General features: G+C 42.5%; 1 protein-coding gene across 1 annotated transcript in view; it reads left to right on the top strand.

Moving 5' to 3' along the window:
* The window catches only part of chrm4a (cholinergic receptor, muscarinic 4a), a 154,715-nt gene that overhangs the window by 34,069 nt on the left and 103,335 nt on the right, over positions 1-17,311 (top strand). The gene's annotated exons all lie outside the window — the stretch shown is intronic.

Below are 17,311 nucleotides of genomic sequence, written 5' to 3'. Positions count from 1 at the left end.
CTGGAAAAGCGCTATATAAATACAGCACATTTACATTAAGCCTTTCCTGCATTAAGCTCTTTCAACAACTGGCGTCCACATTATGTAACCCCTTCACAGTGAAACACCTGAACATTAACACAGCGAAATCGGTTTTTCTTCGACCTCTTTTCATCCATCAGCCAACAGAAGTCACAAGAATCCAGGTTAAGAACAGCAGCTCTGCTGTATCATTGGTTGTATCAATGTCTGCAATGCGTCGTCATAGCACACAACACACGCAATTCAGAGATACAACCACATTCACAGTAGAGTTGTTCTTATTTAAAGGTTTCTCTTTCTGTTGTCAGAAAACTGAACGATGCATAAATAGTTTAGGTTGTCATAATTTTGTCTTTAGTGTAGTTTATTTTGGTAAATGTTGGTTCATGTACTCCACATTCATTCAGATTAAGCTATTACAGTTAGGTCCATAAGGTTTTTTTCACCCTGTAAATGATTGTTTCGCTAGCCTTGACCTTTAGTGAATTTTGTTCAGACCAAAAAAAATCCTAATTATGAGAATGTTGGAATCAAGTTCATGACCTCCTGCCCTCACCTTAATGGTTTACCTTTAAACGCAGGACTGCTAGAAAGAGCCCTAAGACCTGATTTACTGTATACTTAGACTGCTTTTTCTCCCATAGACATTTATCAATTAACTCTAAAGATTTCTTCAGCTAAGCCAACTACCTGTCTGTTAGACCCCATCCCAACTGGGTTACTTAAAGAAGCTTAACCCCTGGTTATCACTTTGTTACTAGATTTGATCAACATGTCTTTATTAACAGGTTATGTACCACAGTCATTTAAAGAAGTAGCACCCTCAATCCAGAGGTCTTAGCCAACTAATGACGACAAAGGCACCTGAACAAGTGTCCATATTTTACAAGATGGGAGTAAGAATGTTCTGTATGTCATAGCTCATTCTCTAGTAAAAAGTGTGGAGTGGCTATATTGGTGCATACAAATCTGAATTTTCTCTTCATAAAGGAGCAAACCATGAAGAAGTGACACGCTCGGAAGCTAAAAGTAACTAAGTACAAGTCCATTTATGCAATATCTATGCTCCAAATGTTTTTTTTTCATAAAGCAAATAAACAAGTGGGGAATATTATTGATAGACATGCAATTATAGCAGGGGATTTTAATCAGGTTTTGAATGAGGTGTAAGATAAAACCTTCGTTTTTTTATGTACAAAGGGATGGAATGGCCACATTGGGCTGCTGATGGAGAATCTAGGTCTGACGGGTATATGGAGGCTTGTCAACCCCAAAGAGAAGAAATATACATTTTATTCACTCTCCAGGATAGATCATTTTTCAAGGACCTGGTACATACTGTTTCTGACTGGTGAATTGGACTCATAGCACAGACTGATCATGCAGTAGTGCACCTGGGCTTGGTAATGGGTCAGATGGCAATAAGGGAAGTAGGACAATGAATTACAGCATCCAGTAGTGAGCAGCAAATAGCTAAAGAACTTGATGATCTTTTCCTGGTGACTATGGGCTCAACAGATCCCTCTAAGGCTTATATTAGAGGGAATATTATTGCTCAGAGTCCCAGCTTATGGAAACAGAGACGCCACTTGCTGAGAGGCATACTGACCTACTATCTAAGCAAGTGTGTCACTTTAAAATAAATGAAATATACCATAGAAAGGCAGAAAATGCACTATTTAGACTTAAACGTGTTTATTATAAAAGTGGGGAAAAATCGGGGAAATTGTTAGCTAGACAGCTACGCCAACAGGAGGCTAGTTATGCCATATCGTCTGTTAAAAACAAAAGCAGTGATTTGGTGACGAACACATATGATATTATGAGATGAGTAGATATCCTCAATGAGGGCTGGAAAATCACCTGGTTAAGATGGTTCTCCCGCAGAGTATTATGAGACGTATATTAATAAATTGGCTCCCCTCTTGAAAGAGGCGCATAAAGAATAATTAGCGACCAAATACATTCAATGGTTCTCTGCTCTCTTTATTTGTTAAAAAAGATAAAGACCCTACTGATCCCGGATGTTTTAGACCGATTAGTCTTGTTAACGTGGACAGCAAAATTCTGATGGAAGTTCTCGCTACCGGACTAGAAAGTATTCCGCCACATTTAATACACACGATCAAGTGGGCTTTATTAAAGAAGATCATCTTCAGATATTAGGCTGCTGCTACGCCTCATACATCTTAACGACAACAGCACCCCAATAGCTGCTTTATCTTTGAATGCTCAACAGGCGTTCGACAGGGTGGAATTGCATCCTCCAGGAAAATTTGGATGTGGGCATTGGTTTTGTCAAATGGCTGAATGCAATCTATTCATCCCCGAGGGTGGCAGTGATGAATTGAATGTCACACTCCTTCATCTTAACACATGGGATCCTCTTAGTTCCCTGCTTTTTACATTTCTGGAACCTCTGGCCACTGCAGTAAGGGACAAGAGCAGTATTAAAGGGGTGTCGCATGGTGCAGAGGAACACAAAAATGTTCTTTATGCAGATGATATTTTGTTGATTGTTGAGGATTCTCTGCCAATACCTAACGTTTTATCCACAATTGAGTCTTTTTCAAAATTGTCAGGGTATAAAATAAAATGGCAGCAATCTGAAGGCATGCCAATGTCAAAAAGTTGCAAACAATTACCACATTTCAGTTTAAGTGGAGGCAGACTGGAAAGACATTTTTAGGTATTAGGGTGTGTCCAGACATGGAGTATATAATTGCTGTTAATATGTCCCTTTTAATGAGGAAAATTCATTTAAATTTGGATAAATGCAACATGATAAACTTGACCTTATGGGGGAAAATTTATATAGTCAAGACGGTGGTTGTGCCACAATTTAATTACCTCTCTATAATGATACCAGTGACCATTCCTGACAAATCTTCAAGCAATATAATAATTTGACTAAAGAGTTTCTATGGAATGGAAAAAAGCCCAGGATTAGTATAAAGAAACTATTTTCCTCACAAGACCCTCACCTTGAAACATTCTCATGGGCATTAAACAAAGCTTGTTAGGGTTTCAGTCGGACCCGGACACAGAACAACACAGGAACACAAAAAAGAGTAACAAAAAAGGTTTAATCCAAAAAACACACCAATACAAGGAACAGGCAACGGTGAGGTGTAGGTGGGAATCAATCCGGGGAAGCTGCACAGAGCAGAGACGGAATCAGCATCTGAGACGGAACAAAGAAACAAGGTGTAAACTAGCAAAGTTTAGAGGAGCAACAATACTATGTGACTGGCCTAGTTACCACTTGGGAGTATAACGAACTGGCGCTGAAGAGTGGTCAGCCGGGTAAATACTGCAGTGGTGGTGATGGTGAGAGACGCAGCTGGCTGGTAGACAGATGATGGTGATGTGTGTGCGCTGAGCGGTGACCTCGTACCTCTAGGAGCGCCTCAAGTGGTGGACAGAACACAGACACACTGGGGAAGGAGGGGGGATGGAACAGGAAAGGCAGCAGACCCACAACAAAGCTATTCCGAAATAATACCTCAATATGTATAGGAAAAAAAAGTTGTATGTATTGTGTACATATTTATGTCATTTGAGGACCGTAAAGAACAATTCAATTTAACTGACGTGGGTGGATTTTGGATACATTTGCAGTTATGAAATAGCATGGGGATCTGTTTTTGAACTGAGAAGGGAAGAAGTAGAGAAAAATGCCAGAAATAAATTAGAAAATTTTGCACAGATATTACTTTTCACCTAATAAGTTGCCAAAAATGGGCTCAGCGGGTGGACAAAGGGGACTGGACGACACCAGCTTCAACTGGGAGACGTGGAAGGTAGGGTGGATCCTCATGGCAGCGGGCAGCTTCAGCCGGACGGCCGAAGGGTTGATGATGGCTTCGACCACGAACGGACCCAAGTACCGTGGGGAGAGCTTCCGCGACTCGGTGCGCAGCGGCACGTTCCGGGATGACAGCCAAACCTCCTGGCCTGGCTGGAACTGGGGCGCCGGGATCCGGTGCCTGTCTGCCACCGCCTTGGACCGCTCTGTGGACCGAAGCAGGGCCTCCCGAGCCGTGACCCAAACCTGACGACAGCGACGTAGGTGGTCCTACACAGACGGCACAGCCAGTTCCCTCTCCTGGGCAGGGAACAACGGGGGTTGGTACCCCAAAGCCACCTCGAAGGGGGAGAGACCGGTGGCCGAGGTGGTAAGCGAATTATGCGCGTACTCCACCCACGGCAGGAGAGACGCCCAGGCAGTGGGCTCCTGGGCGGCCACGCAGCGGAGCGCGGTTTCCAGGTCTTGGTTGGCCCTTTCGGTTTGACCGTTGGATTGAGGATGGAATCCAGAAGAGAGGCTGACGGTCGCACCTAGGGCAGAACAAAATTCCTTCCACACCCTGGAAATGAATTGTGGGCCTCGATCAGACACAATGTCCACAGGAATTCCATGGAGACGGAAAACATGTTGGACAACGAGGTCAGCCGTTTCACTGGCGGTAGGTAATTTAGGTAATGCAACATAATGGACAGATTTAGAGAACCTGTCCACGACAGTGAGAATAGTGTCATTACCTCCAGAGACGGGCAAGCCCGTGACAAAATCCAGGGCACCGTGCGACCAGGACGGCTGGGGACCGGGAGTGGCTGCAGCAGACCAGCAGGCTGGTGGGGGGGCCTTTCCGAGCGCAGACGGTGCAGGCCGCCACGTAAGCCCGGACATCGGCTTCAGCCGACGGCCACCAGAAGTGTCGCCTCAGCAGAGTCAGGGTACGTTGTACGCCAGGGTGGCAGGCAAAACGAGCAGTGTGTGTCCAATGTAATACCTGAGACCGCACGGGCAGCGGAACGAAGAGTCGATCGGGGGGGCCGTCTCCGGGACCAGGATCCGTAGCTTGGGCGGCCTTCACCAGAGATTCGATCTCCCAGCGCACGGCGGCAACAACCCGAGAGGGTGACAGCACCGATTCCGGCTCGGAAGAGTCCTCGGTGCGGTCAAACAGACGTGACAGAGCGTCGGGTTTAACATTGCGTGTACCTGGCCGGTAGGTAAGGGTAAAATTGAAACGACCAAAAAACAAGGCCCACCTGGCTTGACGTGAGTTCAGTCTCTTAGTGGATTGGATGTAGGCCAGGTTTTTGTGGTCCGTCCACACTACGAACGGCAGCTCCGCACCCTCGAGCCAGTGACGCCACTCCTCCAGTGCCAGCTTAACCGCCAGCAGCTCCCGGTTCCCCACGTCGTAATGCTGCTCAGCAGTGGACAGTTCTTCGACATGAAGGCACAAGGGTGGAGCTTCTGGTCCAAAGTGGAGCGTTGAGACAGTATAGCCCCCATCCAGACGCAGAAGGTCAACCTCCACCACAAACGGAGTGAGCAGTCGGGGTGTTTGAGTACAGGAGGCGAAGTAAACAGACGTTTCAACGTGACATGGCATGCTCAAGCAGAGGAGACCAGTGGAAAGGGATTGGGGGACGTGAGCTTAGTCAGAGGGACCGCCACACGGCTAAAGTCACGTATGAACCTGCGGTAGAATTAGCAAAACCCGAAAGCGCTGAAGTTGCTTACGTGTCGTAGCGGGGCCAGTCGGCGACAGCTTTGGTCTTCTCTGGGTCAGCCGAAACGTCCACTCTCGATCACGAACCCCAAGAACGGGGGAGTGCTGGTGAAAGGAGCATTTCTCAGCCTCACGTACAGTTGTCTCTAGGAGGCGTTGAAGAACCTGCTGGACATGACACCATGCTCGGAGAGAGAAGAGGAGAAAACAAGAATGTCATCAGGTAAACCACCACAAAACGGTTCAGAAAATCCTCAACACATCATTGACCAGTGCCTGGAAGACAGCTGGAGCATTAGGTAGTCAAATGGCATGACAGGTACTCGAAGTGTCCCAGAGGCGTGTTGAAGGCGGTCTTCCACTCGTCACCTTCCTGACACGAACGAGGTGGTAGCGTTCCTAAATCCAGTTTGGTGAATATAGCAGCGCCCTGTAGAGGCTCAAAGGTGGAATTAATCAATGGCGGGGATATTTATTTTTAACGGTGATGTTGTTGAGCCCCCGATAGTCTATCAGGGGCGCCGTGACTTGTCTTTTTTCTCCACAAAGAAGAACCCGCCCCACCGGGGACGAAGAAGGACGGATGATGCCGGACGATAGGGATTCCCTTATAACCTCTCCATGGCCTCCCGCTCAGGCCGAGACACACTAACAACGCTGCGGCTAGCGGGTAAGGGGCGTCGGGGAGCGTTCAATGGCACAATCATAAGGTCTATGGGAGGAAGCGATAGGGCCTTGGTCTTGCTGAAAACCTCCGCAAGACCCATGTAGTCGGGAGGGACCGAAGACAGGTCCGGAGGTGTCACCGCCGCGGCAGGGTCACGTTCGGCGGGTGGGACAGCAGAGCCTAGGCAGACGGAATGACAGCGGTCACTCCAACTAAGGACCTTGAGACGCTGCCAATCAACAACGGGAGTATGGATTTTAAGCCACGGGAATCCGAGGATAAGCGGGGTGGAAGAGGCCGACATAATCCTAAAACAGATGGACTCACGGTGGTTCCCGGACAGGATCACCGTGACGGGCACAGTCTGATGGGTGATATGAGCCAATGTATGGCCGTCGATGGCGGTGACCCGGAATGGGGTCTCTATGGGCACAGTAGGGAAACCAGCTTGCTCGGCTAGGCTAACGTCCATGAAATTGTCCTCAGCACCCGAATCAATAAGAGCCGCGACGGGCAGTGAAAGGTCCTCAAATTGAAGGGTGGCAGGCATCTGGAGACGAAGTGCAGTGGGTGCAGGAGTAGGGATAGGGCTCGTCAGTACCCCCACGTTCACTGACGAGCCTTGTCTTTTGGCCGGATAGTACACGTAGCCACACGGTGAGTGGGATCACCACAATACAGGCACTCACCTGCCTGTATGCGACGGCGTCTCTCAGCAGGAGAGAGACGGGTGTGACCCAGCTGCATTGCCTCCACTGCGGAGTCCCCGGATGAGTCCACCGGCGAGGTAGCTGGAAACGTAGGGGAGGACGGTTGGCGAAGCCTGGTCGGAGCAGTAGTCCGTCTGACGGGATCCGGCCGGCTGCCTGTCTCGCGTCGTCTCTCTCGCCACCTGTTGTCGAGCGTAATGGCTAGGGAAACAAGGTTGTTAAGGGAGTCGGGCTCATCCCGGAGTGCAAGTTCATCCTTAACCGTTTCACATAATCCATTAACAAACACCCCACGTAGTGCCTCCTCGTTCCAGCCGGAATCAGTAGCCAGTGTCCGGAAACCCACCGAATAGTCAGCCACACTGTCAGCTCCTTGACGGAGGCTAAGCAACCGCTTAGCTGCACACCCAATATAGTCCGGGTGATCAAAAACAGTGGTAAAATCCGCAGCAAAGTCCTTAAAAGAGATCTCAGTAGTGAGACGGCTAGTACACACTGCTTCTGCCCAAGCTAGTGCTCTGCCCCTGAGTAATCCTATGACGTAATGTACCTTGGACGCGTCCGAAGCGAAGGACAGCGGGCGTTGGCGGAATATGAGTCCACACTGCAGAAGAAACCCCCGGCATTTGTCCAAATCTCCAGAAAAAGGTTCAGGCGAGCAGATGGGAGGCTCGCGGTGAAGATGAGCAGCAGTCATGACTGGGGGGGCAGGTGGAACAGGCTGTGAGGCAGAGGGAGTGACAGACAGTTTATCTACCTGCTCAGTTAGTTTGGTGACTTGGGCGATGAGCAGCTGGTTGTTCTCCAACAACGTGTGGAGAAGCCGGTCATGTTGTCCGAGCAGGAGTCCTTGAGAGTGAAGAGCCCGCTGGGCGCTCTCCCCGCTGGTATCCTGTGGTGTCTCCGCGGGGTCCATTTGGCCAGTTCGTTCTGTTAGGGTTTCAGTCGGACCCGGACACAGAACAACACAGGAACACAAAAAAGAGTAACAAAAAAGGTTTAATCCAAAAAACACACAATAACCAAGGAACAGGCAACGGTGAAGGTGTAGGTGGGAATCCAATCCGGGGAAGCTGCACAGAGCAGAGACGGAACTCAGCATCTGAGACGAACAAAGAAACAAGGTTTAGTCAACTAGCAAGTTTAGGGAGCAACAATATATGTGACTGCCTAGTTACCACTGGGAGTATGTAACGACTGGCGCTGAGAAGGTGGTCAGCCGGGTATAAATACTGCAGTGGTGTGATGGTGATGAGACGCAGCTGTGCTGGTTGACAGATGATGGTGATGTGGTGAGCTGAGCTGGTAGACCTCGTACCTCAGGACGCCCTCAAGTGTGGACAGAACACAGACACACGGGGAAAGGAGGGGGGATGGAACAGGAAAGGCAGCAGACCCACAACAAAGCATTCCGAAATACCTCAATCTGTATAGGAAAAAAAGTGTATGTATTGTGTACATATTTATGTCATTGAGGACCGTAAAGACAATTCAATTTAACTGACGTGGGTGGATTTTGGTATCATTTGCAGTTATGAAATAGCATGGGGATCTGTTTTTGAACTGAGAAGGGAAGAAGTAGAGAAAAATGCCAGAAATAAATTAGAAAATTTTGCACAGATATTACTTTTCACCTAATAAGTTGCCAAAAATGGGCTTAACCCAGGACAATGAACGCTGGAAATTTGAGAAAGTGGTGGGTACTTTTCTCCATGCCTTGTGGGATTGTCCCAAGGCCCTCATGGGAGGCAGTGTCAAAAAAGTTTAAGGGTGGCTCAGACAGGGTGCCGAAATCCCCACAATTATGCCTGTTAGGGGATAAGTCCCTCATGCCCCCCAGGCCTTGCTAAAGCAGAAGCTGGACTGGATGTTAACAGGTTTTATTGTAGCTGCCAGACTCATTTTGTGTAACTAGAAGAGTCCAAATAGACCAGACATTACAGACCGGCTTAAACTTACGACAGAGACAGCGGCCTTTGAACTTCTCATCCAAAGGGTGCAGACTATTCTAAGTGAAAACAACCCCCATGCATGGATGTCTTTTCAATGTAGTATTACTACTGACTTTTAGAGCGGAGGTGGGGCATTTGTGGATAGAGGATTATTATGGATATGCGGGCACACATATGTGTAGACAACGGTGTGTATTAATGGGTATGAAGATGCTGCGCGGGTTCCCTTTTTGGCCTTTTATTTGTTTTAATTTATTTCATTGTTATTTTATTTTCTATTTGAATTTTCAACTTCGAGATACATGTATTACATTTGTACCATGTATATATGTGTGTGGTATTGCATTGACAAAATAAATAAGAAATGACAACGACAAAAATTCAAATAAAAGAATGCGCACCGTCTTGCAGTGATGTGGAACTGGTGAAAACTGGGAGAGACAAATCCTGATGACACATGCTGGTTGAAAGATGCACTGCCAATTTTAATATGTCTGTGTTATTGCTATATGGGAAGTTACAAAACAAATAGGCCAGAAAAAACATAAAAAAAGACTTGGACTGATCATAGAAAAAAGTGTGTACATGGTCATCTAAAATACTCCAGAAACACTTTTGATGATGTGGATTGCCCTTTAGATTTGCTTTCAACTTAAAGTTGTGGTTATCAACTTCTTTATTCTACTAATTGCTATTAGATTAATATTTTTTGCTCTGCATGTGTTGGTTGGTTGGTTGATCCATCACTTTTGTGCTGACTGTAATATCCTTAACAACTATTGGCTGGTTTGCCATAATGTGGCTGTAGATTGCATTCAAAACGTGTGTTGTTTGTGTGCGTGCAAGCATGCAAGGGCGTGCATGTGTGTGTGTGTGTGTGTGGCTGTGATGGCTGCTTTCAAATTGAAGGTGCATACAATTTTGTCTGATGCCACCTTGTGGAACTAGGCCAAAATAAATTGGGAAGTTAATTAAAGTTATTTAAGTTGTACAGAGCTGGAGAGACAGACTGATGCTAGAAAGGGAAGGAAGCTCCATTACAGAATGTATCAAATAGAATAGCTAATGTTGCTAGCACACACACACACACACACACACACACACACACACACACACACACACACACACACACCCATACTCACACAGAGCACTGCTGGCCCTGCACTGTGAAGTTGGATTGGCAATGCTATGATGTAGTTGGGGGGTATAAACTCTCTCTCTCTTTCTCTTCCTCTCTTTTGCCTCACTCTCCTCTTCTCTCTCTCTCTCACCCACAACACACACCGAGGTGGGGGGGGGGGGGGGGCAAGTGAGTCGGGAGATGTAGAGATGAAGGAGATGAAGGGAAAGGGAGGAGAGAGTTATACAACAATATACCGACAAAAAGAAAAAGAGAAACGGAGTGAGAGATGGATAGAGATGGGCAGAGAAGGAGAAAGAGAAAGCAGATTATCTATCTATCTATCTATCTATCTATCTATCTATCTATCTATCTATCTTATGTTTATATTTTGTTGTGTTTCTGAAACAGTAGTGCATTTGTATTCATATTTCATATTTGGTTTGCACAGTGCAATAACTACTTTTGACAGAAAATGCCGCTACTGTAATTGGCCAATTTCACGATGGAAATAATAATCTTCTCATATCTTCCCCTGTCTCTAAAAAACAAACGCCCTAAGATAGAAGATTTAGTTTACATTGTGGCCCGGAGCAACTATTATTTATTATTTTATTACTATGTATATTTTGTATATCTCTATATGCACATTTGTAACTGAATGCCTGGATATTTATGAATGGATAAATGATTATAATATCCTTTTTTTTAAGACTGAATGCATGTATGCGTATGGAAGTAGGATAGAGGGGTTGTAAGGCATGAATGGAGAAATTTGTATTTTTTTAGTTAATTTGATTACAAATTACCATTTTCTATACTTATTATATACCATCTTTTCTATATTTTTTCTACACATACATACAGTGTATATACACATAAAAATCGGAAGGATGGCTTTTATTTCATTTGAATTTTTACGTGTATTTTTACTTTATGTGTGTGCATATACAGTAAGTGTAACAATATTTATAATATTATATTTTTTATGATAAGTATAGAAAATATGGTATATAAGTATAGAAAACTGTCATTTTTAATCAAATTAAATAAATAAAAAATCTCCTTAAGGAGACTAATAAAGATACTTTGACTTTACCATATTTTATTTAGTTATTTTCTGTTGGCTTTTATTTATCTTTTAATATATATAAGTCAGTCCTTTTATTTCTTTATTAATTTTCTTTCTTTTGTCTGGTTTTGCTGGTTTTTCTATCATTTGGTTTTATGTTGTTGCAAATTTTGAAATTAAATAAACACATAAAAAGTCATAAAAAGTAAGCACATACAGTACACAAATCCTGTTCTAAATACACAATTTAAAGAAATAAAAATCCATTCATATGAAACTCAAATAAATCATTGAGAAAAATCCCAGTCACCATTGCCTATTTGAAAACAAATAATAATGCTGCTACAGAATTCTTTTTGGAGTTATTAATGCCACGTTATCCACAATTTGATAATGTAATGATTGGTTATGGCACAGGGGTCAGCCTCCTGACTTGCTCCTTTGGTTTTATACTCGTTTTCTGGTCTATTTTTTCTTGGCTTTTTTGAGGATGGAGTAACCCAACATCACTGGACTTAAACCCAGAATCTGTGTCATACAACACACAACTGGCAAAACGGTTCACTTTATGCACAAAATCACACATTGTAAACTCCAACAATAATTTTCAAAATACAACAGTAGATTGAAAACATGTCCCAAAATTCCATAACGCTTCCAAAACACTAATAAATTTCTTTTGCTGCAGAAATTCAATACAAAAATGAATGAGCCATCTCAGAGTAGCTTTATAGATTGTACAGTTATGAAAAAAAGGGGAAACAGAGACAAAATTGTCCTGGTACTTGTCTTTCTCTCCCTTGTGCAGGAACTTTTCTTACTTTCTTTGTGTTCATCTGGACTGTATTGATCCTTTTCAACACAAAATCCGCACAAATAGGTCCTCTTTTACTGGATGTACTACAGTAACATACCAGAATCCGAATCAGCTTTGGCCAGGTTTGCATGAACAAACAGGGAACGTGACTTTGGTTACAGTAATCTTTACTCTCAAAGTACAACACTCACTCACTGTAACATATAAAGAATACTGTAAAAACAGATGGTCATGCGATTGAAAGAACCTCAACCCCCTGAGTGTGTTTCCTAGATGGGAATCAGCTGTGATTGATGTATTTGCATAGCTTTAATCAGCTGTTTCTCTTATGGACAGAAACAAATGGAATATGTGTCAAATGCAGGGGATATACATGTGTTTCAGTTTACAATATGAACAGCTGTTCACTTGGACTTTAGCCTAAGATAGGTAGAACATGACGTTATCTGTTCATTTGTACATTTGTCAGGAAAAATCCATTGTTTTGGTCTTGGTTGAGCTTGTGTGTAAAAGAAGTTCAAGCATTTTAAATTTGTGTTAACGGAATGAATTTTGTGTCAAAGCAACAAGAAATGTGTTAATTGTCTAGCCTACACAGACAGATATTGTGCTAAATGTGCTCTTTCAATACTTTGTTAAAAGAATTGAAAGAATTGTCATAGCAATCCTTAAAAACCCTGTAAATCTTGCATTGTTTACATCCTTTTTTAGCTTACTACCTCTTCTTCTTTGGTGCCTTTGTTGTTGCATTGCTGCATATCTTGGCACATTACAACCACATGTATATAATAATAATAATAATAATAATAATAATAATAATAATAATAATAATAATATAGCATCAAACTCCCAAGATTTTAAGTTCAAACTTGGGACACTCCGTATTTATAGACCTATCCATTACAATGTAGAGACCAACTTCCTGGCTAACCTTTGATTTGCCATACATGCATGTACACAGTTTTCCTGTGCATTAAAGGTCCCATGGCATGAAAATGTCACTTTATGAGGTTTTTTTTAACATTAATATGCATTCCCCCAGCCTGTCTTTGGTCCCCCATATGGTGATAGGTGTAAACCGAGCCCTGGGTATCCTGCTCTGCCTTTGAGAAAATGAAAGCTCAGATGGGCCAATCTGGAATCTTCCCCCTTTTGAGGTCATAAGGGGCACCTCCCCTTTCTCTGCTTTGCCCGTCCAGAGAATTTGGCCCACCTATGAGATTGAGAGAGACATCAAGGCTTTCAAACAAGCAAAGTGGCAGTTGGTCAAGGCCACATACAGTATATAAAAGAGGCTTCAGAAACATAATTAGGGGACCACTAAGGTCTATATAAACGAGACTCAGCCACATAATAGGACACTAAGGTCTATTATAAAAGAGACTCAGATACAGTATAGGACCACTACGGTTCTATAAAAGAGACTTCAGATACAGTATTAGGGGACCACTAAGGTCTATATAAAGGCTTCAAGAACATATTGGCCACTAGGTCTATAAAAGACTTCAGATCCGTATTTAGGGACCACTAGGTCTATATAAAAGAGACTTCAATCAGTATTGGGGACCACTAAGGTCTATATAAAGAGACTTCAGATACAGTATTGGGACCACTAAGTCTATTAAAAGAGACTGTCAGTATACAGTATTAGGGGACCACTAAGGTCCATATAAAACAGACTTAGCATACAGTACTTAGGGGACCACTAAGGTCTATAAAGAGACTTGATCAATTAGGGACCACTAGTCTCTATAAGAGACTTAGACCAGTATTAGGGGACCACTAAGGTCTATATAAAGAGACTTCAGATACAGTATTAGGGGACCACTAAGGTCTATATAAAGAGACTTCAGATACAGTTTAGGGACCACTAAGGTCTATAAAAAGAGCTTCAGATACATATTGGGGACCACTAAGGTCTATATAAAAGAACTTCGATACAGTATAGGGCCACTAATGCTATATAAAAAGACTTCAATACGTATTAGTGGACCCCTAAGGTCCATATAAAAGACTTCAGATACAGTATTAGGGGACCACTAAGGTCTATAAAAGAGACTTCAATACAGTATTAGGACCACTAAGTCTCATAAAAGAGCTTCAGATCCAGTATTAGGGGACCACTAGGTCTATATACATGAGACTCAGATACAGTATTAGGGACACTAGGTCTATTAAAGAGACTTCATATACAGTATTAGGGGCCACAAAGGTCTATAAAAGAGACTTCAGATCATATTAGGGACCATAAGGTCTTATAAAAGAGACTTCAGATCCAGTAGTTAGGGGACCACTAAGGTCTTATAAAAGAGACTTCGATACATGGTATGAAGGGGAACACTACGGCCCTAATATAAAAGAGACTTCAGATACAGTATTAGGGGACCCCTTAAGGTCTATATGAAAGCATTCAAAGAGCACCATGTCATGGGACCTTTAAGGGATTATTACTGTTGTGTCATTACAGTATTTCAGTGACGTGGTTTAGATAATCTGGGGGGTAAACTGTCTGTTGCTCGTGTTTTTTGCGTCAGACTTTGTTGTATTAATCCCAATTCTCAGCAGTTACTTTGGTACAATGAGTACAATATTATCTTAACCAATAAAGATCAAAGCTACATACAGTACATTATTGGCCATGTGTCTAAAGACTTTCCATCTTGTTTTATTTGTCTCTATATTTTTTATCAACCACAGCAGTGTACTTTGAATTGGTGTGAATGATCTATTTTTAGTTTTCTGGTGCTAGCAGAAAACAATTTGTTTGCGATCTTGCATAACAAGCATAACTGGTCTTTATGGCTTAGTGAGACGTGCACACAAAAAACCACAAAGCACCAATAATCAGGATGATGCTGTGAGCTGTGCAAAGGGACCTGTGTGTTAGGGTTGGTTTGCTCTGGTCCGCACTTACAACAAAACAACAAAAGCTTGTTTGCTGGAAAACTGCAAGACCAGCTTCCTTCCCTAAGGACCATTTTGAATATCTCCTTTTTTCACTCTGCTTCTTTGGATTTCAGCATTGAGCTGTAAGAAGAAGACATTGCTCACTTCTTCCTTCTCTGGGTATTCCCAACACCTCAAAACATATTCAAGACAAGTCACACCAAGGCAATTTACAGCCTCAATCAATAACTGTACAGTTAAATCAGCCTTGCTGTAACAGGATGTCAACAATCAACAGTATTTATTACAGGATTCTTCATCATCACAATGTGTATGGCTTTGCAATTTTAAACATTTTAAGAGCAGGTAGGTAAAAAAAAGTTGATTAGTTAGTATCTATGGTTGCAGAATTTAATGTTTTTTTTTACTTTAGAAGAATGTATGCCCATGTTAGAGAGATATTAATGTTGCAACAGCATGCTGACTAGAGCCTTTTTGCAGGAATGCTGTTCATGTATATATACGAGTGTGTAAGATGATGGTGATGAAATCAATAGTAAGTTCTCTCATCACATCAACCTGTGTATATTTTACGGAGGATCTAAGACAAGTCTTCGGTGTGCATGGGTGCGTTCTTCCAGAGCTCTTTTTTTTGCCAAGAGCCCTTTTTACACAGAAACAAGACAAACAAGATAAATAACTATAAGAAAATGTAAGACATATTAAGGAGATTTATAATGGTTGGAAAAGTGGAAAGGCAACCCAAAATGGCTTTTCATAGTTTTATTCTGTTTCAGTCGACTTGGGATGAAGTGTATTTTACGATGTTAAAATATTTATTTACATGGGGTCTGGTGGGTTTAGCGAACGCCATTTTGCGATGTTTTAATGTTTAAAAATAGGATCTTACTCTTTATTAAAAAGGTTGTCTTCCTTAGAAATCCTTTCCATAATGTTGTCAATCACTTAATCAATTAATCTGAGCCTGTCAGTGGCAAAACCAGCGATGGAAAATTGCCCTATTAACTTATAATGTAGCTTGTTTGCTGCCGACTGAAGCAATCTCGCTCAATACTGGACCAATGTCAAAGATTGGTGTTCCCATCGGTCACTTAGACATAAAACATGGGGAAATCCAGGTTGAAAAAAGCGTCGTTACCCTTTAAGATCTCCGCAGGTACAACCTAAAGACAGGACCCCCCGAGAGGTGGGACATGTCATGGACAGCCATGACAGCCTGAGTCTTTGGTCTGTGTCCATTTATAATCGAAGACAGGAGTTACCACCATCCCCAAACATGTTATCATGTGATCATATTCCTGAGCAAACTCCATCTGCTGATGAAGACTGTACCATGTGTTCAAAGCGAGTACCATAGTTGTGTTATTGATGACCTCCTGGACGTCTTAACTATCCGATTTGTTGTGTTTCCATGTTAACACTTTACAATAAGGCCCACAAAAATGTAGGTAGTTAGTGAGGAATGAATGATTTAATGAGAAGTTGTGTCTCTCAGTCATAAGTTCTGAATCAGTTACTCAGGAACGTCTCATTAACTTTCTATTAGCTAGTGATTCATTAATACAGTAACACTTCATAATAATGGTACATAAATTATGAATTCATGCATGACGTCATGCACGAAAAAGAATGAATTCATTCATGTACTTCATGAATGAATCAGTTATATCCAAGATAGTATCTCATACATGACTTAACGCAGGAACAATATGTCAAATGACAAATGACACATCAATTAAGGTATCATGATCACGATCCTCATGATTTATGATTTATTAATGATGTTCATCTCTTCAAATCACAGCAGTGTACATATATTCGAAAGAACTGTAGTGTTGTCATCATTGTTAACTTCTTCATTACTTCATCATGTTTGTGGCCTTCAAATAAAGTGCTGACCTGGTCCATCTTTAACACTGATACATAAGATATGAATAATGGTTGCATTAAATGGATTAAGAATTAAAGGAGTGGGTTGGCAAAATGATACTGAGATCACTAAATTTACACAATACAGTATACTGCAGATGCATTTTTGTAGTTTTATTCACAGCATAAGGCACTTACAGTGCCTTGCGAAAGTATTCGGCCCCCTTGAACTTTTCAACCTTTTGACACATTTCAGGCTTCAAACATAAAGATATAACATTTTTATTTTTTGTGAAGAATCACCAACAAGGGGGACACAATTGTGAAGTGGAACGAAATCTATTGGATATTTAAACTTTTTTAGCAAATAAAAAACTGAAAAGTGGTGAGTGCAAAATGATTGGGCCCCCTTGCGTTAATAGGGGAGAGCCGGGACAGTTGAAACACTTTTTGATTAAACGTAATTTACAAAGCGGTCGTACCACACTGAAAGCTGACATTTTGTCACTAGCAACCTACACGTGTCATCTGTCTGATACAGCTGTATTTTCAGCTTTGGACAAACCCGTTCAGGAGTTATTACAACAAGTGTGGGACGTGCGTAATGTTTCATCTGTCCCTCCTGGACGGGACAAATGAAACAGCATG

Source organism: Etheostoma spectabile, chromosome 24, assembly GCF_008692095.1.
Source record: "Etheostoma spectabile isolate EspeVRDwgs_2016 chromosome 24, UIUC_Espe_1.0, whole genome shotgun sequence".
NCBI classification, from domain to species: Eukaryota; Metazoa; Chordata; class Actinopteri; order Perciformes; family Percidae; genus Etheostoma; species Etheostoma spectabile.
The sequence above is the reverse complement of the archived record's forward strand: the minus strand, read 5'-3'. Positions and strand labels throughout refer to the sequence as shown.